The sequence below is a fragment of the Felis catus genome, chromosome C2 (assembly GCF_018350175.1).
Source record: "Felis catus isolate Fca126 chromosome C2, F.catus_Fca126_mat1.0, whole genome shotgun sequence".
NCBI lineage: Eukaryota > Metazoa > Chordata > Mammalia > Carnivora > Felidae > Felis > Felis catus.
The window spans coordinates 67315633-67343624 of NC_058376.1; the positions used below are offsets into that span (position 1 = coordinate 67315633).

At 36.0% G+C, this 27992-nt stretch overlaps 1 protein-coding gene across 6 annotated transcripts in view; it reads right to left on the reverse strand.

The window, feature by feature from the left end:
* GOLGB1 (golgin B1) overlaps nucleotides 1-22847 on the reverse strand; it is a 91651-nt gene extending 68804 nt beyond the window's left edge. For 3 of the 6 annotated variants that reach the window (XM_023260207.2, XM_023260206.2, XM_023260205.2), the window contains exon 1: nucleotides 22695-22846. The gene's annotated coding sequence lies outside the window, so the exon portion shown is untranslated. Of the gene's footprint in view, nucleotides 1-14036; nucleotides 14092-22694 lie in introns of those variants that run through there. The other 3 variants (XM_023260208.2, XM_023260209.2, XM_019839828.3) reach the window with 2 other exon arrangements.
* Nucleotides 22848-27992: the final 5145 nt, after the last annotated feature.

Below are 27992 nucleotides of genomic sequence, written 5' to 3' on the forward strand. Positions count from 1 at the left end.
AAAAGAAGAGCAAAGTAAAACAAATATAAGCAGAAAAAAATTCAGGTTAGAGCAGAGACTAATAAAATTGAAAATAGAAAAATACAGAAAATCACTAAAACCAAAAGATGATTCTTAAAGAGTAAGTTCAAACTAAAATTACCTGAATGTAACATAGACTGCTATCTGCAGAAGAGGTTATATACAAACCTAATGGTACCCTTATATCAAAAACCACTAAAAAATATGCAAAGTATAAAGAGAAAGAAATCCAAATATATCACTAAAGAAAATCAGCAAACTATGAAAGAGATAAAGACAAGAAAGGATCAGAGAATATCTCCAGGAACAACCATAAAATAAATAATAAAACGGCAGTAAATACATACCTATCAACAATTACTTTGGATGTAAGTGTACTAAACACTCCAATTAAAAGACACAGTGTGACAGAACAGATTTAAAAAAATAAGGCCATCTGTAAGCTGCCTACAGGAGAAGACTCATTTCAGACCTAAAGATACATGCAGATTGAAAATAGGGCACGGAGAAATATTTATCATGCAAATGGATGTCAAAAGAGAGCTTGAGTACCAATAGTTATATGGGACAAAGCAGACTTTAAAACAAAGACTGTAACAAGAGATTTTTTTTTTAAGTTTATTTATTTTGAGAGAGAGAGTGTGAGTGGGACAGGGGCAGAGAGAAAGGGAGAGAGAGAATCCCAATCTCATGAACCCTGAGATTATGACCTGAAAGGAAACCAAGAGTCGAACGATTAACTTGACTGAGCCACCTGGGTGCCCCAAATACATATTCTTCTCAAGTGCACAGGGAGCATTCTCCAGAACAGATCACAAAATAAGCCTAAACAAATTCAAGAAAACTGAAGTCATACCATACATTGTTATTGAACACAATGCTATGAAAATACAAGTCAATCACAAGAAAAAATCTGGAAAGAACACAAATACATGGAGTTTAAATAACATGCTACTAAACAATGAATGTGTTAATCAGGAAACAAAAGAAGAAATAAAAAAATATATGGAAACAAATGAAAATGAAAATACAATGGTCCAAAAGCTTTGGGATGCAGCAAAAGCAGTTCTAAGAGGGAAGTTAATTGCAATACGGACCTACCTACCTCAAGAAGTAATAAATTTTCAAATAAACAACCTAACCTTATACCTAAAGGAGCTAAAAAAAAGAAACACAAACAAAACCTAAAACCAGCAAAAGGAAGGAAATAATAAAGATTAGAGCAAATAAATGATATGGAAACTAAAAAAATAGCATAGATCAATGAAGCCAGGAGCCAGACTTATCAAAGGGGGGGGGGGGGGGGAGGAAGGAAGGACTCAAATAAAATCACAAATGAGAGGAGAAATAACAACCAACACCACAGAAATGCAAACAATTATAAGAGAATATTATGAAACACTATATGTCAACAAACTGGACAACCTGGAAGAAATAGATAAATTCCTAGAAACACATAAACTATCAAAAAAGAAACAAGAAATAGAAAATCTGAACAGACTGATAACCAGAAAAGAAACTGAATCAGTAGTCAAAAACTCCCAGCAAAACAAGTCAGAGGTGAATTCTACCAAACTAGAATACCATTTAGCTATTCTTCTCAAAATTTTGCAAAAACATAGCAAAGGGAGGAAAACTTTCAAATTCATTCTATGAGGCCAGTAGTAGACTGATTTCAAAAACAGATAAAGACACCACTTAACAGAACTACAAGTCAGTATCCCTGATGAACACAGATTTAAAAATCCTCAACAAAATACTAGCAAATCAAATTAGTATTTTAAAAAAATCATTCATGATCAAGGAGGATTTATTCCTAGGCTACAAGAATGGTTCAATATTTGCAAATCAATCAGTGTGATAATCACATCAATAAGAGGAAGGTTAAGAACCACAAGATCAGGGCGCCTGGGTGGCTCAGTCGGTTAGACGTCCTACTTCAGCCCAGGTCATGATCTCGCGGTCCGTGAGTTCGAGCCCCGCGTCGGGCTCTGGGCTGATGGCTCAGAGCCTGGAGCCTGCTTCTGATTCTGTGTCTCCCTCTCTCTCTGCCCCTCCCCTGTTCATGCTCTGTCTCTCTCTGTCTCAAAAATAAATAAACGTTAAAAAAAAAAATTAAAAAAAAAAAAAGAACCACAAGATCATTTCAATAGATACAGAAAAGGCAGTTGATAAAGTACAATATCAATTCATGATAAAAATCTTCAGCAAAGTAGCTGTAGAGAGAACATACCTCAACATAATAAAAGCCATATATGAAAAACCCACAGCCAACATCAAAAACTGAGATTTTCCTCTAAGGTTAGGAACAAGAGAAGGATGTCCACTCTCACTGCTTTTATTCAACATAGAAGTCCTGGCCACAGCAATCAGGTAAGAGAAAGAAATAAAAGGCATCCAAATAGATAAGGAAGAACTGAAACTTTCATTATTTGCAGATGACATGATACTATATATAAAAAACCCAAAAGACTCCATCAAAAACTGCTAGAACTGATAAATGAATTCAGTAAAACTGCAGGATACAAAATCAATGTACAGAAATCTGTTGCATTTCTATACACCAATAATGAAGCAGAAGAGAAATTAAGAAAACAATCCCATTTGTAACTGCACCAAAAATAATTAAATACCTAGGGATAAACCTAACTAAAGAAGAGAAATAATTGTATTCTAAAAACTATAAAACACTGAAGAAAGAAACTGTAAATGACACAAAGAAATGGAAAAACATTCCATGCTCATGGATTGGAAGAACAAATATTATTAAAATGTCTATACTACCCAAAGCAATCAACAGACTTAATGCAACCCCCCCCAAATCCAACACCATTTTTCACAGAACTAGAACAAACAATTCTACAATTTGTATGGAACCACCAAAGACCCCAAATAGCAAAAGCAATCATGAAAAAGAGAAACAAAGCTGTAGGCATCACAATTCTGAAATTCAAGTTATATTACAAAACTGTGGTAATCAAAATAGTATGGTACTGGCACAAAAACAGACCCATAGATCAATGGAACAGAATAGAAAACCGAGAAATAAACCCACAACGATATGGTCAATTAATCTTTGACAAAGCAGGAAAGAATATCCAATGGGAAAAAGACTTTCTTCAATAAGGAAGAGGAAAACATTAGGAACACGGGACAGCAACATGCAAAAAGAAAGAAACTGGATCACTTTCCTATACCTTACACAAAAATAGATTCAAAATGGATTAAAGACCTGAATGTGAGATCTGAAACCATAAAAATCCTAGAAGAGAACACAGGCAGTAACCTCTTTGACATTGGCTGTTGCACTTTTTTCTAGATATATCTCCTAAGACAAGGGGGAAAATGCAAAAATAAATTATTGGGACTATATCAAAATGAAAAGCTTCTGCACAGCAAAGGAAATATCAACAAAATGCAAAGTCAACTTGCAGAATGGGAGAAGATATTTGCAAATGACATATCCTATAAAGGGTTAGTATAAAACTCAACACTAAAAAAAATAATCATCATCTAATTAAATTATGGGCAGAAGACATGAACAGACATTTCTTCAAAGAAGTCATGGAGATGGCTGACACATAAGGTGTTCATCATCACTTACCATAAGGGCAATGCAAATCAAACCACAATGGTTTATCACTTCACGCTTGTCAGAATAGCTAAAATCAACAACACAAGAAACAACAGGTGTTGGCAAGGATGTGGAGAAAAAGGAACACTCTTGCACTGTTGGTGAGAATGCAAATTGGTGTAGCCACTCTGGAAAACAGTATGGAGGTTCCTCAAAAAGTTAAAAATAGGGGCGCCTGGGTGGCGCAGTCGGTTAAGCGACTTCAGCCAGGTCACGATCTCGCGGTCCATGAGTTCGAGCCCCGCGTCAGGCTCTGGGCTGATGGCTCAGAGCCTGGAGCCTGTTTCCGATTCTGTGTCTCCCTCTCTCTCTGCCCCTCCCCCGTTCATGCTCTGTCTCTCTCTGTCCCAAAAATAAATAAAAAACGTTGAAAAAAAATTAAAAAAAAAATTAAAAATAGAACTACCATACGATCCAGCAATTGCAATACTAGGTATTTGCCCAAAGAATACAAAAAACTAATTCAAAGGGATACACATACCCCTATGTTTATTTACAACAGCCATGATATGGAAGCAGCCCAAGTGTGTCCATAGATTGATGAATAAAGAAGATATGGTATGTGTATATATATACATACATATATACATATATATGTGTATACACATGTGTGTATGTGTATGTGTGTATATATACATATATACATATATGTATATATACATACATATATACATACGTATATATGTGTATGTATGTATATGTATGTATATATATATATATATATATATACACAAAAAAGAATATTATGCCACCATAAAAAAATAAGAGAATCTTGCCATTTGCAATAACATGGATGGAACTAGAGAGTATAATCCTAAGTGAAATAAGTCAGTCCAACAAAGGCAAATACCATATGATACCACTCATATGAAGAATTTAAGAAAAAACAAATAAGCAAAGGGGGAAAAAAGAGACAAATAAAGAAACAGACTCTTAATTATAGAGAACAAACTGATGATTACCAGAGGGGAGGTGGGTGAGGGGATGGGTTAATTAGGTGATGGGGATTAAGGAGTGCACTTATTGTAATGAGTACCGGGTAATATATGGAATTTTCTTTTTATGTTTATTTATTTTGAGGGGGGAGGGGCAGAGAAAGAGGGAGAGAGAGAATCCCAAGCAAGCTCTGTGCTGACAGCACAGACCCCAATGCAAGGCTCTATCTCATAAAACATGAAATCATCACCTGAGCCGAAATCAAGAGTCAGATGCTTAACTGACTGAGCCACCCAGGTGCCTCTGATGTATGGAATTGTTGTATCACTATATTGTACACCTGAAATAAATATAACACTATACGTTAGCTAACTAGAATTAAAATAAAAACTTAAAAAAAAAAAAGTTTGTTCTTTGAAAAGATCAACAAAATTGATAATGCTCTAGTCAGGCTGACCAAGAAAAAAATAAATAAATAAAGACACAGTTATCAATATCAGTTATGAAAAAGGAGACATCTGGGGCGCCTGGGTGGCGCAGTCGGTTGGGCGTCCGACTTCAGCCAGGTCACGATCTCGCGGTCTGTGAGTTCGAGCCCCGCATCAGGCTCTGGGCTGATGGCTCGGAGCCTGGAGCCTGTTTCTGATTCTGTGTCTCCCTCTCTCTCTGCCCCTCCCCCGTTCATGCTCTGTCTCTCTCTGTCCCAAAAATAAATAAAAACAAAACAAAACAAAACAAAAAAAGAAAAAGAAAAAGGAGACATCAGTACAGATCTAACATACATTAAAATATTGTAACACAACAGTACAAATAATTCTATGCCCATAAATTCATCAACATAGAAGAAATGGGATAATTCCTTAAAAGATATAAGCTAAAAAAACTCACTAAAGAAGAAAAAGACAAATATAGATAATACACACAAAATAATATACATACACATAATACACACAAATATATAAATACACATACACCCACACATCCCTTATTTATTATTTACTCATTCATTCATTCAGATCAGTGTCAACTGCTAGTCCATAGAAGTGAGAATATTAATGTTTTGATAGGAAAAATCAAAATAGAACTGGACTGCGCATAGCACTAGTATAAGTAATTACACTAAATTTTATGTTTAATGATAAAATGTTATTTGGCCTTCAAAAGCCTCAGCAGGGAGAAATATAAAAGCTCTTGTACAAAATAAGCACTTGAATTAAAAACAATTACCCCTAAAGTTTTCTTCTACTTAGAACAGTAATAATGTTTAGGGCAACCATGGTCCTTAATTAAAAAAGAAGTGGTGAGGTCTTTGTTTCTAAAACAGGTTATCTTGGATAACCAAACTAGCATATAACACTTAGAAAAGAGATGTACATGAAACTTTAGGAAAAAGAAAACCACTCCTAGAAGGGCAACATAGGACCACATATAACTATATATATAACTACTAAAAAGGCAACATAGGGCCACACATAAATATATAGGACCATATATAACCACTCATTCAAGCTGTGAGACTTATAACTATAGTCAGTTAAAAAAAATCACAACTCACCATTACACAGACTAAACTTTGTTTTCAACTCTCAAGACTGAATTTTCTATAGCAATCATTAGTGAAAGAAATGAACACCATTAACTATGTGCCTAATAGGCACATAGATTTGCACTAATCAAAGAAAGTCATAACAGAACCTACTCTATCAAACAGAATCATTTTATCTTCAGATTTTTCAGACCACATCAGGAATAAACACACACACACAAAATCAACCAACTGATGGGGACTCTGAAAAAATGGGGATTGCAAACAGCACAGATTATGGGAACTTCCTGATTTCCCACATAAAAATTGACAAAGCAACTAGATAACAAAACTAAAAACCCATATACAGGCTTTACCAAAAAAACAATGTGACAAAGTTTCCCACAAACTCTAAAATAAACATGGATATAGATAAACCACCAACAGCCACAAGATCTGCATGTCATTGTTGTCCATGTGGGAGGAAAAGGGAAGTGAAGAGTGGCAGAATGTTCCACCCCAAAATCTGTCACTTTGGCTTAAAGATTATTTTGAGCTAAAGGCACTTGAAAAATAGCAGGTACAAGAAGGATGCTCTGACCTCTCCTTTTTCTTCCTGAAAGCAAGATACAAAACCTCATATGGAAGATGTCCTCCTTATATTAGAAGGAAAGTAACATTCTTATCTCCAGGGATGGGGAGTTGAAGCCAAGAGGAATCTGTACAAACAAACCTTGTATGTGAATCCTTATCTTCCTAGTCACTTTTCCATGATTAACTACCCCTTTGCCTTGTACTGTTATCACAATTTACTGCTCCTTTTCCAACTCAATATATAAGTGTTCCATTCTAATTGCTTCTTTTAGTCTTCATTTCCTTATGAGGGCTCCAGTGTCACTTAAAATTTATACTAAATAAATCTGTATGCTTTCCCTGTTAATCTGTCCTATGTATATTTAATTCTCCATCCAAAAACCTTAACAGGAAAGAGGTAAAATAATGCTGCCATACAGAAGCTATAAGACTGTGACAGATAAACCAAGAGAACCACAAAAGAGCCAGTGGGTATTCACTGGAAAATGTGCTGAGCCAATTAAAGAATAGCAGCTGAAAGAGGGAGGTATATCCATACTCCAACACACATAAGAGCAAGGAGCCTGCAAGATTTAAAATGACTAAAGAGTCTGGGTCCCATGAACTCTCAAAACTGAAGAGTCATGGCTCTCTTTCAGAACAGGGCCTCTAGTAAGAGCAGAACCAAAATGCATCAAAACTGAGTCAACAGACAACAAAGGAAGATCCAGATAAAGAGTGAGCTGGGGGTAGTAGAAAAGGAGTCAGGAAATCTCAGAAATCCAATGGCCACATATTTGAACCAATATTGGAAAACAATGTAAGAGGGAACTCTGTGAAGTTAGAAAGGCTATCCAAAATAAGTGTCCTTCTAAAAGTTTAGCAACATTAAATTAACACAAAAATGAGCACCTGAAAAGTAACACAATCTCCATACAAAGTCATTTTAAGAAAAATAGCAGAATAATATCCATACAGAAAATGGAAGCATGTCAAAGAGTCATGCTCAAAATAACTCAAAATTACAACCTACTAAATCAACTAAAATGATGTAAGACATGAAAAGCCACACGTCAGAAATTGAAATACCCATAAAGGCAGCAAGAGAAGAAAGGAACAAATGAACCACACAACAGTCAGAAAACTATTAATAAAATGGCAATAGTAAATTCTTTCAAAAATTACTTTAAATATAATTGGATTAAATTATACAATCAAAAGACATGGAGTGGCTGAATGGATTTAAAAAAACAAAATCCGACTATATGCTGCATACAAGAGACTCACTTTGGCTCTAAGGTTACACAGAGACTGAAAGTGAAGAGATGGAAAAAGATATTCCATGCAAATGGTAACCAAAAGAAAGCAAAGGTGACTAATAAAAGACAAAATAAACTTTTAATTAAAAACTGTAATGACAGGCAGAGAAAAGGTCAATGGTAAAGGGGTCAATGATAAAGGGGTCAATTCATCAAGAGGATATAATACTTGTAAATATATATACACCCAGTATCAGAAAGCTAAATATATTAAGCAAATGTTCGCAGAACTGAAGGCAGAAATAGACAGCAATACAATAATAGTGGTAGACTTCAATTCCCTTACAACAGATATGTCATCCAGACAGAAAAGCAATAAAAGCATAAGAAAGCAATAAGAAAACAATGTACTTGAACTACACATTAAATTAAATGGACCTTACAGACATATACATAACAAAAGCAGCAAAATACACATTCATTTCAAGCGCACACAGAACACTATCTAGGATATAGATCATATATTGGGCCACAAAATAAGTCTTTACAAATTTAAGAATATTGAAATCATATTGAGTATTATTTCTGATGACAATGGTATGAAACTAAAAATCAAAGAGAGAGAGAAACAAGAAACAATCTCTTAACTACAGAGAACTGATGGTTACCAGAGGGGATATGGTGGAAGATGGGTTAAATAAGTGATGGGGATTAGGGAGTGCACTTGTGATGAGCACCAGGTGATGTATGTAATTGCTGAATCACCATATTGTACACCTGAAACTAATACAAGACTGTATGATCACCAACTGGAATTAAATTTAAAGAAAAACATTAAAAGAAGAAATAAAATTACTTTTAATATGCAAAAAATAGCAAGAAGAAAACTGGAAAATCCACAAATACGTGGAAATTAAACAATATGCTCCTGAATCAATGGGTCAAAGAAGAAATCACAAAGGAAATAAAAAATTATATTGAGACAAATGAAAATGGAAACATGGCATATCCATGGAAACTTAATGAGACACAGCAAAAGCAGTTTTAAGAGGAAAGTTTGTGGAGGTAGCCTCCTACATTAAGAAAAAAGAAAGATCACAAATAAACAATGTAACTTGACACTTCAAGGATCTAGCGAAAGAAAAACTAAGGTGAAAGCAGAAGGAAGGAAATAAATAATTCTCAAAGCAGGAATAAAGGAAATGGAGACTCAAAAAAACAATAGAAAACACCAATAAAACTAAGTTTTTCAATGTAACTGGTTTTTTGAAAAGATAAACAAAATTGACAAACCTTTAGCTAGACTAAGAAAAGAGACATTCAAATGAATAAAATCATAAGTGAAGGAGGAGACACTACAACTGAGAATACAGTAATATAAGGGATCTTAAGAGACTACCATGAATAACTATATGCAAAAAAATTGGATAACTTGGAAGACACAGATGAATTCCTAGAAACATACAACTTACCAAGAATGAATCATGAGAAACAAAATCTGAACCAATAACATAAAGAGATTGACCCAAAAACCTCTCAACAAAGAAATGCCCAGAACTTGATGGCTTCACTAGTAAACTCTAAAAAAAATGCTGAAAGAAGAATTAATGCTAATCCTTCTCAAACTAGTCTAAAAAAAACTGAAGGAGAGGAAACACTTTCAAATTCATTTTATGAGGACAGTATTACCTGGATACTGAATCCAGACAAGGACACAACAAGGAAATTATAGGCCAGTATCCCTGATGAAATAGATTCAATAATCCTCAACAAAATACCAGCATACTCAATTCAACATCACATTAAAAGGATCATTCACCATGTCAGGTAGGATTTATTCCTAAGATACAAGGATGGTTCAATATCCACAAATCAATAAATGTGATATACTAAATTAACAGAAGGAATGATAAATATCACATAATCATCTCAATAGATGGAGAATAAGCATTAAAAAAATTCAACATCCTTTCATGATAAAAACTCTCAACTGAGTAAGTACAGAAGGAATGTACCTCAGTATAATTAAGGCCATATACAAGCCCACAGTTATATTATACTCAATGGTAAAAAGCTAAAAGCATTTCCTCTAAAATCAGAAAGAAGATAAAGATGCCCATTCTCACCACATCTATTCATTATAGTACTGGAAGTCCTAGCCAGATCAATGAGGCAAGGAAAAGAAATAATAGGCACCCAAATCAGAAAGCAGCAAAATTTTCTTTTTGCAGATAACATGGCCTTACATATAAGAAACCCTAAAGATTTCACCAAAAAATTATTACAATCAGGGTGCTGGGGTGGCTCAGTCAGTTAAGGGTCTGACTTCAGCTCACGTCATGATCTCACAGTTCATGGGTTCCAGCGAGTCCCGTGTGGGGCTCTGTGCTAAAAGCTCAGAGCCTGGAGCCTGCTTCAGATCCTGGGTCTCCCTCTCTCTCTGCCCCTCCCCCTCTAGTGCTCTGTCTCTCTCAAAAATAAATAAAAAAACATTTAAAAAACTTTTAAAAATTATTACAACTAACAAATTCAATAAAGTTTCAGGATATAAAATCAGTATACAAAAATTATGTTTCTCTGTACCAACAACAAACTATCCCCTCAAAATTAAGAAAATAAAGCCATTTATAATAGCATTTTAAAAAATAAAATACTTTGGAATAAATTTAACATTGTATATATAAACCACATCTTCTTTATCCATTTATCAGTTGATGGACATTTAGGCTCTTTCCATAATTTGGCTATTGTTGAAAGAGGATCTTGAGAAACTTAACAGAAGACCACGGGGGAGGGAAAGGGGAAAAAAAGTTACAGAGAGGGAGGGAGGCAAACCATAAGAGGCTCTTAAGTACAGAGAACAAATTGAGGGTTGATGTGGGGCGGGGGAGAGGGGAAAGTGGGTGATGGGCATTGAGGAGGGCACTTGCTGGGATGAGCACTGGGTGTTGTATGGAAGCCAACTGGACAATAAATTATATATTTTTTAAAAAGGGATAAATTTAACAAAGGATGTGAAAGATTTGTATACTGAAAATTATAAGACATTGATGAAAGGAACTGAGAAGACACAAATAAATGGAAAGGTATCCCATGTTCACAGACTTGAAAAACATTATTAAAAGCCTATACCACTCAAAGCAATCTACAGATTCAATGCTATGCCTATCAAAATTCCAATGCCTTTTTCCACAGAAATTAAAAAAAGAAAAATCTAAATCATATGGAACCACAAAAGATCTAGAATGGCCAAAGCAATCTTGAGCAAGAATAAAGCTGGCGGCATAACACTTTTGCTTTCAAAATAGAACATAAAGCTATAACAATTGAAACATTAAGATACTTGCAGAAAACAGTCATACAGACCTCTAGAACAGTATAAAGAGCCCAGGAATAAATCCATACATTTACATCGAACTGATGTTCAAAAAAGGTGCCAAGAATTCACAATGGGGAAAGGATAGGCCCTATTTTAATAGTGGTGCTGAGAAAACTGGTATCCACATGCAGAAGAATGAAACTGGACCCTATCTCATACTGCACACAAAAATCAACTCAAACTGTATTAAAGACTTAAACACAAGACCTAAAACTGTAGAACTAGCGAAGAAAGCAGAGGGGAAAAGCTTCTTAACATTGGTCTTGACAATAATTTCTTGAATACGACCTCAAAAGTACACACAACAAAAGCAAAAATAGACAAATGAGATTGCATCAAACTAAAATGCTGCACAGCAAAGGAAACAACAGAATAAAGAGACAACCTACAGAACAGGAAAAAATATTTGCAAACCATACATCTGATAAAGGATTAATATCCAAAATATATGTGAAAAATTCAAACAATTCAATAGCAAGAAACAATCTGATTTTAAAATGGGCAACGGAACTGGCCAGATATTTCTCCAAAGAAGACATACAAATGGGCAAGTTGTATGAAAAAAAATGCTCAACACCAATAATCATCAGGGAAATACAAATTAAAACCTCAATATTAGGTGGGAGGATGACCTTAACGGATTATGGGCATTAAGGAGGGCACTTGTTGGGATGAGCACCAGGTGTTATACGTAGGTGATGAATCACTAAATTCTACTCCTGAAACCAATACTACACTATACCTTAACTAACTTGAATTTAAATTTTAAACACACACACACACACACACACACACACACACACACTATCACCTCATACCTGTTAGAATGGCTATTTTCAAAAAAACAATGGATAACAAGTGTTGGCCAGGATGTGGAGAAAAAGGAACCCTTGTACACTGTTGGTAAGAATATTAATTGATACAGCTATTACACAAAAAGGTCTGGAGGTTCCTCAAAAAATTTAAAAATAGAACTACCATATGACCCAGGAATACCACTTTTAGGTATATATCCAAAGGAAATGAAAGCAGTATCTTAAAGAGATATCTGAAATCCCATGTTCATTGCAGCATTACTCACAAATAGCTAAAATATAGAATCAACCTAAGTGTCTACCGACACATGAACAGATAAAGAAAATGTGGTGTGTGTGTGTGTGTGTGTGTGTGTGTGTGTGTATATCTCATTCTGCCCTAAAAAAATAATGAAATCCTGCCATTTACAAGAACATGGATGGACCTAGAGGACATTATACTACGTGAAATAAAACCAGGTACAGAAAGACAAATATTGCATGATTTCACTTATGCACAGAATCTAAAAAAGTCAAACTTGTAGAAGCAGACAGTAAAATAGTGGTTGCCAAGGAAAAGTGGGTAAGGGAAATAAAGAGATATTTGTTAAAGGATACAAACTTTCAGTTATGCAGAATGAATAAATTCTGGAGATCTAATGTACAGCATGGTGACTACAGTTAATAACACTGTATTGAGGGGCACTTGAGTGGCTCAGTCGATTAAGCATCCAACTCTTGATATTGGCTCAGGTCATGACCTTGCATTCGTGTGATTGAGCCCCACATTGGGCTCCATGCTGAGCGTGGAGCCTGCTTGACACTCATTCTCTCTCTCTCTCCCTCTCTCTCTCAAAATAAACAAACATTTTTTTTTTAAACTCTGTATTGGGGCACCTGGGTGGTTCAAGTGAACCTCCACATAGAGCTCTCTGCTGTCAGCACAGGGCCTGCTTCAGATCTTCTGTCTTCCTCTTTCTTGGCCCCTCCTCAGCTTGCTCACTCTTTCCCTCTCAAAAATAAATAAATATTTTTTTAAAAACCCACTGTACTGTATACCTGAAATTTGCTAACAGAGTACATCTTAAATGTTCTCACCACACACACAAAATGGTAATTATGTGAGGTGATGGGTACTTTCCATATTTCAATTAGCTTGATTGAGGTCATCATTTAACATGTCTATGTATAGCAGAATATTACATTGTGTACTTTAGACATGTACATTTTTGTCAATTATACCTCAATAAAGCTCAAAAATAACAATGACAATATTTCCAATATTAACATTTTGTTAACAAAAATTAATAGCTAACTATATAGATACATTTTTATATACCAACTAAGAGCACACCAGAGCACAAATAGTTAAGTATATGATAGAGATATGTATCATATTTACTTTTACAAAAGAAAGATTAAACTTGATAGGTTGTTCTATGATGCAAACTTGGCTGAACACATGTATAGGTTTTCTTCGATTTGAAATAAATTAAAACAAATATATTTATCAATTTACCTTCCCCAGTAGAAAAACCCAAAACTGAAGAGGAAACTCAAGAAATAATTGAAAAGTTTTAAAAATCATTTTGGAAATGAGATAAAACTAAAACAAACAAAAAATACCCAGGAAAATGAACATTCATAAGTCATGCCTTAAGGAAAAAACAAAGTTAAGATAAAGGATAATTTTATAAATCAAAAAAGAAATTACCTGTAAACTAAACATGCAACTACCTTATGACCCAGCAATTTTACTCTTAGGCATTTGTCTCAGAGAAACGAAATCTTAAATTCACGCAATAACCTGTACATGGATGTTCATAGTAGCTTCAGTTGTAAGAGCCCCAAACTGTAATCAGCAAAGAAGTCCTTTGACAAGAAAATGGTTAAACAAACTGTGGTATATACATACCATAGAACACTACACAGCAATCAAAAGGAACGAACCAATAATTTCGATGAATCTCCTGCTGAATGAAAAAAAAGCCAATTTTCCAAAAGTTACATACTATATAATCCTACACCTATATAATATTTTTGAAGTCACAAAATTTTAGAAATGGAAGACAGATCAGTGGTTGCCCATGCTTATGGAGGGTTTGGAAGCAGAAAGGCAGGAGGTGGCTGAAGTTATAAAAAAGCAACAGAAAGTGTTCTTGTGTTGGAACTATTTGATATCTTAACTGTAGCAGTGGATACGTGAACCTAGATAGGTGATAAAGTTGTATAGAACTTACACACACACATATAAAGGTGGCAGTGTATTAATGTTAGTATCCTGGTTGTGATATTACACAATAGTTTTATAAAATTTTAAACTTTGAGGGAAACAAGACAAAGTGTACAAGGGATCTTTCTGTATTATTTCATTACAAGTGCATATGACTCTACACTTACCTCAATTTTTAAAAAGAAAGAAAAAGGAATGAACTAAATACAATGTGATGTCCTATAATTTGATCCTGGAACAGAAAAAAGGACATTAATGTTGAAACTAATGAAATTAAAAGAAAGTATGGAGGTTAGTTATGAATCATCACTGGTTTCTTAGTTTTGACAAATTCACTTTGTCAGGAGTATAGTTGACTCTAAACTGTCTAAATATTTTCTATAGTAAACCTAAAATTATTCCTAATAATTTTTTTATTTAAGTTTGTTTATTATTTATTTAGTGGGGGGAGGCACATGTGTGAGTAGGGGAGGGCCATACAGAAAGGGAGACAGAGACTTCCAAGCAGGCTCCACACTGTCAGTGCAGAGCCCGACTTGGGGCTCGATCTCATGACCCCAAGATCATGACCTGAGCTGAAACCAAGAGCCAGACGCTTAACCAACTGAGCCACCCAGGCATCCCAATAAAAATTTTTTTATTCTTTTTTTTTTTCAACGTTTATTTATTTTTGGGACAGAGAGAGACAGAGCATGAACAGGGGAGGGGCAGAGAGAGAGGGAGACACAGAATCGGAAACAGGCTCCAGGCTCTGAGCCATTAGCCCAGAGCCCGACGCGGGGCTCGAACTCACGGACCGCAAGATCGTGACCTGGCTGAAGTCGGACGCTTAACCGACTGCGCCACCCAGGCGCCCCCAAAATTTTTTTTATTCTTAAAAAATTTTTTAAAGGTAATCAATACAAAAGGAACCAGAAGAAAGTGATAAAGATTGATGATAAGCACTGTGGACAATCAAATTCCTTGCAGAAGAAAACCAAAGTTTCTGTAACCAAAGTTACAGAAAAGACACAAAATGCTAAAACTGAAGAGCATTTAACTGAAATTTTACATTTTGAACTTTGAAGCTACATATTGAAAGAGTCTACCATGTAGCAGGGATTATCAACCCATAATGACCAAGAAGACATTCTAGTAAAACTAATGGACTCAAAAATAATCTTTAAGATTTAGGTCAAAAGATCATGTGACTTGTCTAATTATAATAATAATAATAATAATAATAATAATAATAATAATAATAATATCAGACTTTTTATAATGTTTTTGCCAGGAAAAATATCTGAGAGTTCCACATTTGAGATATTCAGGGAAAGAAAATGTGAGCCAAGGATTTTATTTTCAGCAAAAATGACCTTCATTTTTGATATAAAAAGCACAGAGGGAATGTTAAAAGCATGCAAGAAAATTCATGAAAAATTTTCCCACGAACATTTCCTAAGGCACCTACTAAAGAGAAAGCTTGAGATGACCAAAATGATTAAAGAAACATCATCATAAAGACTGGTGGTAAGCACTAAATATATAGTTATTTGTAGAACACTGATATGGAGAGAACATAATATTAAATAATTACATGCTCTAACAATATATAGGGCTACCATGAAGAAAACCTGGGAAGAATGTGAATCATATATGCAAAAAAAAAACAAAAAAACCCTTTAGAACTATTTTTAATAACCAACATTAGTGGTGACTGTATTAGTATTATTATTCCTTGACAAGTACCACATGTACCATGTGGAATTAAAGTGCAATAACTGAGCAATTAACAGGCGTAGTAATTCTATCATATTTTCAATGTGAAAAAAGGTAATACAGGTGTAAAACAGAAGAAATTAAGAACCTCAAGATAAAAACTGATCTTGGATTTGAGTTGAAAGCATCAGTATAAACTTACAAGGCATTTTACCTCAGTACATCTATTTTCCTAGCTTTGTCCACTGAAAAGGCTTAAAAATAATGATAAACTGAGAGGCAATGAACATCTCTAGTGCTAGATTGGGGTCTTGCAATACTATTTTCCATTAAAAAATTTTTTAAGTAGGAGAGCTTCTTAGAGAAATGGCTAATTCCTGTTCTGAAATAGGAAATGTACACAATAAGCCTAAAACATCTTGTCATACAAATAGCAAGGAAGCAATCAAAGGCTAACTAGAGTCATGTCAAAAGGACCTGGGGGAAAAAAAACCAATATGTGATCCAGTTTTATAATCCAGAAACAGGGATTTATTATGGTCTTTTAAAATTTCTGTCAGTATTTTTTTTATAATTTTAATAGTACAGGGTTTACACATACTTTGTTGAATTTATCCCTATGTATTTAAATTTTTTATTCTACTCTAATATTGTTTTACTATTATTTTCCAAATAGTTTCTCTACATACAAATATAATTTATGCTTCCATATTGACCTTGTATCATGTGACCTTGTTAAATGTACCCATTAGTTCCATGTGGTTTTTGATAGATTTTTCTTTGTAAATTTAGTATACACAATGATATCTTCATTAATAAAAGTGAATTTCATTTTTTTCCTAAAAAAACAAAAAAAAAAAAACAACAACAACAACAAAAAAAGGACCCAGGATCCAAATTGAGAAGGTTCTCACAGGCCAAAGGAACAAGTGAGTTTCTAAGAAGAATATCAATTGCAATGGATTGAAACCCACCAAAAATACTTCAATCCACAAGTTCATATTAAACTCACCAGGTAAACTAAATATCTTGAAAACTAACAAAGTCAAGGATTTATCCTGACTTTTCTATTTGAACTTTACCATTCAGGAACCAAATAGTAGATAAGGGGATCCATATCCATATAAAATATTTCAGCTAACAAATGAAAACAAAATGGTAGAACTGGAATATTTAGTCTACTATTTTGCAACTCCTTATGAATTCATGGATGTAGACATTGAACATCAATAGCTGATAACAACAAAAAGAACAAAACCAGATATAGGAACCTTCTGATGAAAGACTCTATCACCATCTATAGTCTTGACAAAGAGATCAAACCTCAGTCTGGTGAAGCCTCTGGATCCAGCTGCCAATTTGTAGGAAATGCAAAGGATACAGGAATATGCTGAATTGCCCCGTGAAAGTGAAATTCTCAGGGTGTGGGAAACTCCACAGGTCAAAAAGTCTAAGTTCTTCAACAAAAATTATAAGGAAAGGACTTAAGAGACACTGAGTTAAAAAGGGGGGAAGGGAGGGAAAAGATTCCCATTTGAGTGATAAAACCATTGAGAAACCACAAGGAAGTGATTACTGTGAAAGGAAGGAGAGAGCAAATGGAGGAGTTTCTCAGATGACTGACAAAGTTAGATTTCTTGACCTCACAGTTATGATAAGAATGCTTACCTCCTAATAATTCATCAAGCTATATGTCTTTTGGTGTGTATTTTTTTCTTCTTGAGTTTCATTTTACAATAAAAAGGTCTTTTAAAAAATCAATTAACAGCTAGAGCCGTCTATAACAGAGTTACTCAACTTAACCCCTGGCTTGGTCACACACCATGACCTATAAATACCTCAATCACTGGCCACTTCCCATCATTTTCACTTCAGATTCTCAAACCAACCCTCAACCCACCTCTATCATAGTCCTTCTGTTCGTACTCACACTTTCTGCTCTAACTAGCTTGGATTCTACTGCTTGCTTCTGCTACTACCTTTAGGGCTAAATAGAAAGTACTGAGATTTCAGACATTGTGGCAACATTCCCAACCATTTTAGAACCATAGGACCTTTAGAGAAATGTAAAACGTGTTATCATCTGTGGCCAAATGTATGCACACATGTATACCAAAGATGGTATGCCCTAAAGCAAATCTTTTGTATATCACCATTAGCCAAGAAGACTGTGAGGGATATGTAATTTCTACTGGGAAAGTTGTTTTTTTTTTTTTCCCCCAAATATACAATTAAAATCCCAAATGTTTTCTCAAACTCTCCCCACCATTGGTATCCACCACTGCCATGCATGAGATTTTGATTCATCCTCCTGAGAAGGGTGTGTCTCCACCAGCAGCCTACTGAAAATTACTGCACATGAAGATACATACAAATGAACAAAGGATCATGATAATATTATTGGAAATAATTATTGAGCAATATGTACTTTATACAAATTTCTCTGTAATTCTCACAAAATCTGCAAGATCGGTATCATCATCATTGCCATTTTAAGATAAAGAAAACTGACACTCAAGAGAAATGAATACATTTCAAAGTATCTCTACTAAAAAAGCATTACTGAATAAGATAAAAAGCTCTTCAAATGAAAAATAGGTTACTTTCCTCACATAACCATTTAAAAATATGTACATTTTAAGAAAGGAAAGATCAGTATAAAGGATGTACCATTTTTTTTTAATTTTTTTTTTCAACGTTTATTTATTTTTGGGACAAAGAGAGACAGAGCATGAACAGGGGAGGGGCAGAGAGAGAGGGAGACACAGAATCGGAAACAGGCTCCAGGCTCTGAGCCATCAGCCCAGAGCCTGACGCGGGGCTCGAACTCACAGACCGCGAGATCGTGACCTGGCTAAAGTCGGACGCTTAACCGACTGCGCCATCCAGGCGCCCCTGTACCATTTCAGGTCAAAGTAAAAGGAGTTTCTCATAGACTGATACAATAATCGGACAGGTCCATGAGAAAGGAAGTAGTGGAACAAGCACCAAATTGGGAGCCAGGAACTGAGCCTTCAGTTCTGGCTCCAACACAAAGAGGCTGTACTATGCTGGGTAAGTTACCTTACAGTTTCCTCATCTTCAAGTGAAGAAGACTGACAAATATTCTAACACCCAGTACTATGACTCCATGATTCAAGAGTGATTTGTATGGCTGTCAACATAAAAGGAAAATGTGGAAATGTAATTGGGAAGGGTATCTCAGGCACAGTTAAGTGCTTTATGTAGTTGAAAGGTTGAGAACTTGAGGGCAAAAGAGACAAAGTAGTCATGCTTAAGCCAAATGAAGAAAAGATGGATCTACCCCTCTGTTTAGGCTCACTGTAGGACAGAAATGGACAAATGGGGGAAAATATTCATATTCACTGTAATAAATTCATGTAAGGAATATGTGTGACTGCTGGGACAAAAAATGCTCTTGCTATTGTTTTATAAAGCACCAGAATTATGAGTAGCAATTTGGGAAAAGAAAAAAAATCAGGCTTCATGCCAAGGCCAGCCTTCAATAAAACAGGCAAATAAAACAATCTTTCAAGTCAAAGCTAGCTACACCTTCCACAAACACTGCCACAGGATCTCAAAACTCGTCTGTTGAGGTGGCACTAGAAAGTTAATAAGTATTATTTTTGCAAAGTCTTCACTGCTTGCTATAAATAATTATTTTCAAAGTACCTACTTGGCATGGAGCATAATGCCAGGAGCCACAAAAACATAAAAAGAAATATAAGTAATGTCCCTACCCACAGAAAACTTAGTACAAAATGCATGGGAAAATTAAAAAAATAAACAATTGAAGATAGTGCATGCCTGGGTACACATATGCTTTGGAATTTAAATCACATTTTCCCACAGAAAATGGTGAGATCTCCAAGTCACTCCTCAAATTTATTTAAAGTGTACTTGGTTGAGCCTGGGTAGTTTTCCTTAATTCCTTAATTCTCAAAGTGATTTTCAATTGGTTTGAGGAACTGAGAGGAAATGGTGCTATACAGCTGGAAAAAACATATCCAATATTATGATATAACTTTACAATTACAAAATGAAAAGCTAATTTTCATGACACAAAAAAATGTTTTCATTAACAAATTTAGAAGTAAATGGTAGATATAATTTATATAAGCAGTACTATGCACTAAGTATTATTTCAATAGCTTTACATATAAAAACTTATATATCCTCATTACTTTACTTTTTTATTATTAAAACAACCCCAACAAGGAGGTACTATCAATATCCCCAGTTTTAAGGTTTGTAAACTACAACATAAGAGAGATTATATATTTTAACTAATCACAGAGCACCATAAAGCTTCTTGGCTGATGGAGATATACAAAAAAGAATCTATTTTGTGAGTAACCTCATCACCCAACATTCATCACTGGGGCTGAAATTAGGGCTGGGGCCATGAGAGCACTCATATACTTATATATTCACTACAGCAGTGTTTGTGATGCCTAATAAATACAATCCAATGTCCATCAATAGGGAACACACTAAGTACATTTTGACATTTCTACAAGGACATGCTGTATAGCCTTTTAAAAGAATGAGGTACTTTAATACTTATGGATAGAAAATAATATCTTATAGTATCAAGAGGCAAAAGAAAGGTATAGAATAGTATGTGTACCATGACTTCACTTGTGGGAAAGAAATAGGAGGGGGATACATATTAGGTAAGTGCTTGAGTCTGATCAGAAAGTTTCTTAAGAAGAAAACAAATTATTTACAATGCTTACTTCTGGGAAGTAGGGAATGAGAAAAAGGCCAGTAGATAGGGGAGAAAGAGATTTTTGTTTTTATATTATACCCTTTTGTATTGAATTTCAACTTACCTAAAGTACATATTGCTGATTTTTACATGGCTGAATTAAAAATATAGTATTAGAGAGCCTAACCTCCTTTTATATAGTGGTTCCTAACAACAGACTGGTATGTGATGATCAGTGGTGAGATGTGTTCCAAATAATTTATTCCTAACAGTATTTAACCAAGAAAAGTTTATGAATGATTATTTTTATAAATGGATAAAATCGACATCCTTTTAATTAATCCATTAATGCAAAAGGGAAAAAGATAGGGGGCCTTTAAGACGCAAGCAGAGGGAAAAAGGATCGCCTAAAGAGGATTTCTAGGAGGTCCCATTCCAGAAGAATGGAGGACCTCAAAAAAAAAAAAAAAAAGTTTTCTCCATCCAGTCTGTAGATCCTTAGAAATGTAAACAGCCTTCCTGCAAAATAAACAAACTTTATAATGGTCCCCAAATTGGGTTAGGAGTGTCCTGGAGAGTAGGCAAGATTTTTTTTTTCATCCTTTTAAATACGTTTTTGTATATGTTTACTGTGCTATGCATATGGTATCCATAATTAAATATAACATATTTGGAATATGCTTGTTCAAAAACGTTCTACTGATAGGGTGTGTAAAAATGTTTAGGAACTACTGATGTGGTCAAACGAAGTTAATGCAGTGAAGAGCAAAGCATTTAAGTAAAAGTACATGGTCAAGGGATGAAAAGTAAAAGTTGTGAAACTGTCAGTGTATAATGGTTGCAACTTTTTAGTTCTCTTCAACTTCTTCCTATATCTATTCCATGACCAAATCCTGCCATTTCCAGGTTAATGTTTACTGGGTTTGACCATTCATAGTCATTCTGACCATGCAAATTTTAATTACTTCGTGTTTCTGGAAAGGCCTCCAAGCCTGTCTGTAAGGAGTTCTCCACTGCCATCTTGCAAAAAGAACCGTAAGGTTCTTTAAGAGTTCAGAAAGCTTCCAACTATCGCCAAAAGTGAAAGTACTTATCCAGTGATTTTAAATATCTCTGTCCTACACTTAAACTGTCCTTTCCCCACAGACCAAATGGAACTCTTAAAATAAGTCGGACAAATATATTCCTCATTTGTCAAGGAATTCACTCTCCTCTTCGCACTCCCACACACCACTCCCCTTAAGCAGATAAATATCCTCCACAGCACCAAATCTTCTTTTTCCTCCAGAACTTTCTTCAGGATTCTCTTTCTCTAACAGTATGTCTACCCCTGATTCCTGGGATTTTAGTGCTGAAGGCGTCGCAAAGATTATTCCTCTCTCCAAATTTCACCAGCAACTCATTAGCAGGATCTTTTGCCAGGTCTCTTTTTGCATTTTATCTCCACCGTTTCTGTGATCTCCGCCCTCAAGAGCTTTCATTCCTTTGGGTCCCGCTTCCCTTTCCGGAAACTAAGTTTAGAACCTGAGCGCAGGGGCCAGACAGGTTTTCTCCGACGTCAGCTACTGCGAACCCAGGGCGGCCTGAACAGGCCGCTCAGGGAACAAGGCCGAGAGGACAGGGCTGACCTGAGAGCCCTCTCCGTCGCTCCGGGAGAAGAAATGTCCTGGGGAGGGAGCAGACCGCGCATATGTGCCCCGAGGCCGCACAGTGAGACCCCCAAAGCCCTTCCAAAGGGCCAGCTGGCATGTGGGCAACTAGAACTAGGCCTGGTAGGTGAAGGGAGGCGTGTGTAGGGCTGGATCCAGGACGGAATAGGAAGAGGAGGGGCAGGGAGGGGACCCGAGTGTGGCCGCTTCGGCAGCCCCTGCGGAGGGGTGACCGTTAAAAGACTCAAAGAAGGGAGGAGTTGGGGAGTATCCCTCACTCACCTGGAAGAGGCTGCGGCCGGAGGCGCCAGCTGCCCCCCTCCCAAATTTAAGCCACGTCAGCTCGGGAATCCCGTACGCGACACCTACCACCGCCGCGCCCCGTCAAGGGACTCAACCACTCGCAGTTGGGACGGAAGATGGGATTAGGACAAGAACCAATCAGAGCTGTTGGCAGAGCGTTACCAGGGAGACCAGGCACGCCTTGTTTGTAACTAACCCATCAACAATGACGGAAACCAATCAACATTAGGAAATTCTCCTCTTCCTCAAAGAAAGAGCCAATGGTCTCTAACGAATGGAGGGGGGGCGGAGTCAGACGTGAGCAAGTGTTCCGGAAGAAGATCTGCGGTAAACCGGAAATGCCCGGAGGGCGGGCGTTCTGGGGAGGGTCAGGTGTTAACGCTGTGAAATGGGTGGGCCACTTGGCCCGAGTTCTTCTGTGGTGTTGATGGTGACTGACCCACGCTATGGCTTGGGTTTTTGCGTAGTCCGGTACTGCGGATACCAGCTGTTACAGGATTGTTGAATGAGCTGTGAGAAGGGAGTGGGGATGTGGGTTTTACTCTTAGAATCATAAAATAGTAAGGGTCGGAAAGTAGGTCGTGTAATATGATCTCTTCATTTTATTGATGAAAAATGAGACCCGGATTAAAGTGAGTCACCCAAAGACAAGTAACAATTTACTGATAGAACTTGGATAGAACCTGGCGGCTTTATGAAAGAGAATCAGAGATATCTCGACGTGAGTGAGAGAAGAGTGAATACTGTTAGGAAAGTGCCTCTTAAGTGGCACTTGAGCTGGCACTTCAGCGAGAGGTGAGATTTGAGGACTCAGGTCTGGAAGTGAGAAGCTCCAATAGTAGTCACCCAAATCATGCGTGCTCTCCTTAAGCTTCTAAGGAAAGGGGAGAAAGCCAGCAACCTTGATTTCAGGAAGTCTCTTGACAGCAAGACTATTACTTTGAATTTATTGCTAGCCCACTATATGAATCCTCACCTTAACTCACATAACTCGTTCAGGTTCAAACATCAGCTCACTAAGGGCTTTGCTACTCACCTTTCATAGCAGTCTCCTGCATGTACTTTACCCCTTCTCTGCTTATTTTTTCCCTCAACCCTTTGTTGTCTTTGTTTCTTCTCTTCTCTGTAAATGTTTACTTCCAAAAGACAGGAATTTTTGTCTCTTTTGATCTCAGCTGTATCTCCATTGGACACGTTAAGGCTTAAAAGGATTAAGTAATTTGCATAAATTCACATATTGAGGGGCAGAACCAGGATTTGAAGTAGCTATCAAATGCCAAAGCGGTGTTACTTCATCAGTACATTATATTCTCATTTCCCTGACTGCCCACCCAGCAAAGCCTGGATCAGTGCAACCACCAGTCTTCACTCCTACCTTTTGGAGCACAGAATGGTGCAGAAGAAAATTTGACCTCAGGGAGGTGGTTACTTCTACACATTCAGTTTCCAATTTCACTCCATCTTCAGCACTCTCCTGAATCTTTAGTGTGTATTCAGCTTCCTTTCTCATTTCCACAACAGTTATTGGAACTTTTAACACCCTCCTCACATTCCTGGCAGATGAACTTGCTTCTGTCTCAGAGAAAATAGAAACCATCTGCTTGGAGTGCTACTGAGTTACTCCATTGCACATTGTCTTTCTCCATACTTTCTTGCTTCCACATTCAGCCTTAGAAAAGATCTTCTAGTTTTAATGTCATGAAACTTTCTTATAGGAGAAGAAATTAGAAAATTGTATAGTAGGTCTTCTTAGGGCTCTGCCCTTCATTCTTGGGTCAGTACAGACTGGCCATTCAGTGAGAATTACAGTGAACTCTAGGGAAATGAAAGAATAATACTGGGTGGAGGTTAAAGAGCTAAACTGAGGTTTTATTTCAAAGGGCACTGAAAGACTGGATATAATTTAGAATGCAATTTAATGGAAACAGTTCAGGCCCTGAGAGAGTGATCAAGGTAATAAAAGATAATTAGGAGTTGACCCATCAGATAAGAGGGTAAAGAGCAGTGGAGGCAGATGGAGCAGCATGTGCATGGACTGTTTAAGGAACGACATGAGTACTACGAACAGGTAGACAAAGAGTAGGTCATGATGTGGTGTGTGCTATTTTATGATAAGGGATATTGTTCTGAACTCAAAAGCAGTTAGGGACTGCAGAAGTCTATAATCACTCAGTTGTCCCTTAAAGAGTGACCATTCCTCAATTAACAGTGTGGTGAGAAAAAATCGGGAGGCAGGAAATGTCACATCCTGTCTGATTTACAATTGCCCAATTCCCTGTTGGCTTCTTTGTTCCAGTCCTTTCGCCTTATTCTCTCTCACCATCCCTTATGCGAAATGCAAACTTATCCTAAAACTTTCATACAGATTTATTTATTAATGTATTCTCCATACCTAACATAATCTTCAACAGAGTACATGTTCAATAAATAATTGTTAAGTGAACAAGTGTTTAAATTTACAAGAGTCTGATGTATAACTATGCCAGTAAATCTTAAAATCAGAGAAATAAAAGTAATTTCTTGATAAATAGAAACTTTGATGTGTAAATAAATACACAAAAAATATAAAATCACACAATTACATCAATGCAGAAAAAATTGACAAAATTCAACAGCAATTCATGCAAAAAAACAAATAAAAAACCCTGAGAAAACTAGGAATAGAAGGGAATTGCCTGAATCTGATAAAGAATATCTACAAAAATCCCACAGCTAACTTTATTCTAACTGGTGAAAATGAGATGTTTTTCCCCCTAAGATTGGGAATAAGGCAAGGGCATCCTCTCTCACCATTCCTATTCAACATTGTACTGGAATTCCTAACTAATGTAAGACAAGATACACAGATTGGGAAGAAAGAAATAAAATATTTTGTTTGCAGAACATGATTTTATATGTAGAAAATCCCTAATAAACTAAGAAACAAAAAAAAGCAACAACAAAAAAACCACACCTGGAACTAATAAGCAATTATAGTAAGGTTGCAGGATAAACAGTTAATGTACAAAAATCAATTGTTTTTCTTACAATAACAATGTACAATTGGAATTTGAAATTAAAAACACAATGCTATTTATATTAGCACCAAAAGAAAGAAAGAAAGACCTAGGCATAAATCTAACAAACATGTACAGGAGCTATATGAGACAAACCATAAAATTCTGATGAAAGAAATAAAACAGCTAGGTAAATAGAAATATTTCATGTTCATGAATAAGAACAGTTATTTTGTGAATATCAAAAAAATGAATTCTAAAGTTTATATGGAAAGGAAAACCTGGATTAACCACAGAATAGAGAATAAAGAAGAAGGAGAGGTTGGATGAGATGTTGGTGGGAAAAGAAGGAGGAAGACAAAGTTGGAGGACTGATATTAGCTGCCTTCAAGACTTACTGTAAAGCTATAGTCATTAAGATGGTGTGGTAATGGAGAAAGAATAGATCAATGGAACAGAATAGAGAGCCCCAAAGTAGACCCACACAAGTATAGCCAACTGAGATTTGATGAAAGAGCAAGGGTAATTTTATGGAGAAATGTCTTTTCAACAGGTGGTGCTGGAACAATTAGACACCCATATGCAAAAAAAAAAAAAAAAAAAAAAAGAATGTAGACACAGACTTCTACCTTTCACAAAAATTAACACAAATGGATAACAGACCTAAATGTAAAATGCAAAGCTATAAAAATTCCAGTATTAAAAGAAAATCTAGATGACTTTGGATTTGGCAATGACTTTTTTTTTAAGTTTATTTATTTATTTTGAGAGAGATCACATGCATGCATGGGGAGGGGCAGAGAGAGAGGGAGAGAGAATCCCAAGCAGTCTCCTCACTGTCAGTGCAAAGCCTGATGCGGGGCTTGATCCAATGAACTGTGAGATCATGACCTGAGCCAAAACCAAGAGTCAGATGTTTACCTGACTGAGCCACCCAGATACCCATGGCAATGACTTTTTAGATACACCACCAAAAGCATGATCCATGGGTGTGTGTGTCTGTGTGTCTGTCTATGTGTTGGCAGGGGTGGGGGGCTGATATGATAAGTTGGACTTGATTAAAATGAAAAACTTCTGAAAGGCTCTGCTAAGAGAATGAAAAGGGAAACCACAGACTGGGAGAAATACTTGCAGAACACCTATGTGATAAAGGACTGGTATCCAAAATATACAAAGAACTCCTAAAACTCAACAATAAAAAAAAATCCAATTAAAAAGTAAGCAAAGGATCTAAACAGACACCTCACAAAGGAAATATACATATGGAAAATAAGCATATAAAAAGATGCTGAACATCATTTGTCAGTAGGGAATTACAAATTAAAATAATACTGAGCACCACACACTTATTAAAAAGGCAAAAACTCAAAGCACTGGCAACATCAAATGCTGGCAAGGATGTGGAGCAGCAGAAACTCTCATTCACTGATGGTGGGGATTCAAAATTGTACAGCCACTTTGGAAGACAATTAGGCTGTTTCTTACAAAGCTAAATGTTGACTTACCACACTATCCAGCAAACACACTCCTAGGTATTTACTCATATTGGTGAAAACTTACATCTACACAAAAACTTGCATATAAATGTTTATAGAAGCTTTATTTATCATTTCCAAAACCTAAAAATAACCAAGATGTCCTTCAATAGGTGAGCGGATAAACTGTCGTACATCCATACAATGGAATATCATTCAATGATAAAAAGAAACAAGCTATCAAGCCACAAAAAGACATGGAGGGAATTTAAGTGTGTATTGCTAAGTGAAAGAAGCCAATCTAAAAAGGCTGTATACAATATGACAATATGACAATATGACAACCTAAAAAAGGCAAAACTATAGAAATAGTAAAAAGATCAGTTGTTGGCAGGGGTTTTGAGGGGCATGGAGGAATTAACAGGTGGAGCACAGGGGATTTTTTAAGACAGTGAAACTATTCTGTATGACACTATAATGGTGGATACTTGACATTCACTTGTCAAAACCCATAGAACTATATAACACAAAGAATGAACTTTAAACTGTACACTTCAGTTAACGATGTATCAACATTGGTTCATCAGCTACAACAAAGGTACCACACTAATGCAAAATGTTAATAAAAGGAGAAACTGTTAGGTGATAGGAAGATGGAGGTGTGAGTAGATGAAACTGTATAGCTACTCAATTTTTTCTGTGAATCTAAAATTACTAAAAAAATAAAGAAGTGTGTGTGTGTACGTGTACATATATTATCAAATTTGACTTTTTAAAAAAAGTAGAAAAACCTGACAGGCCATTAC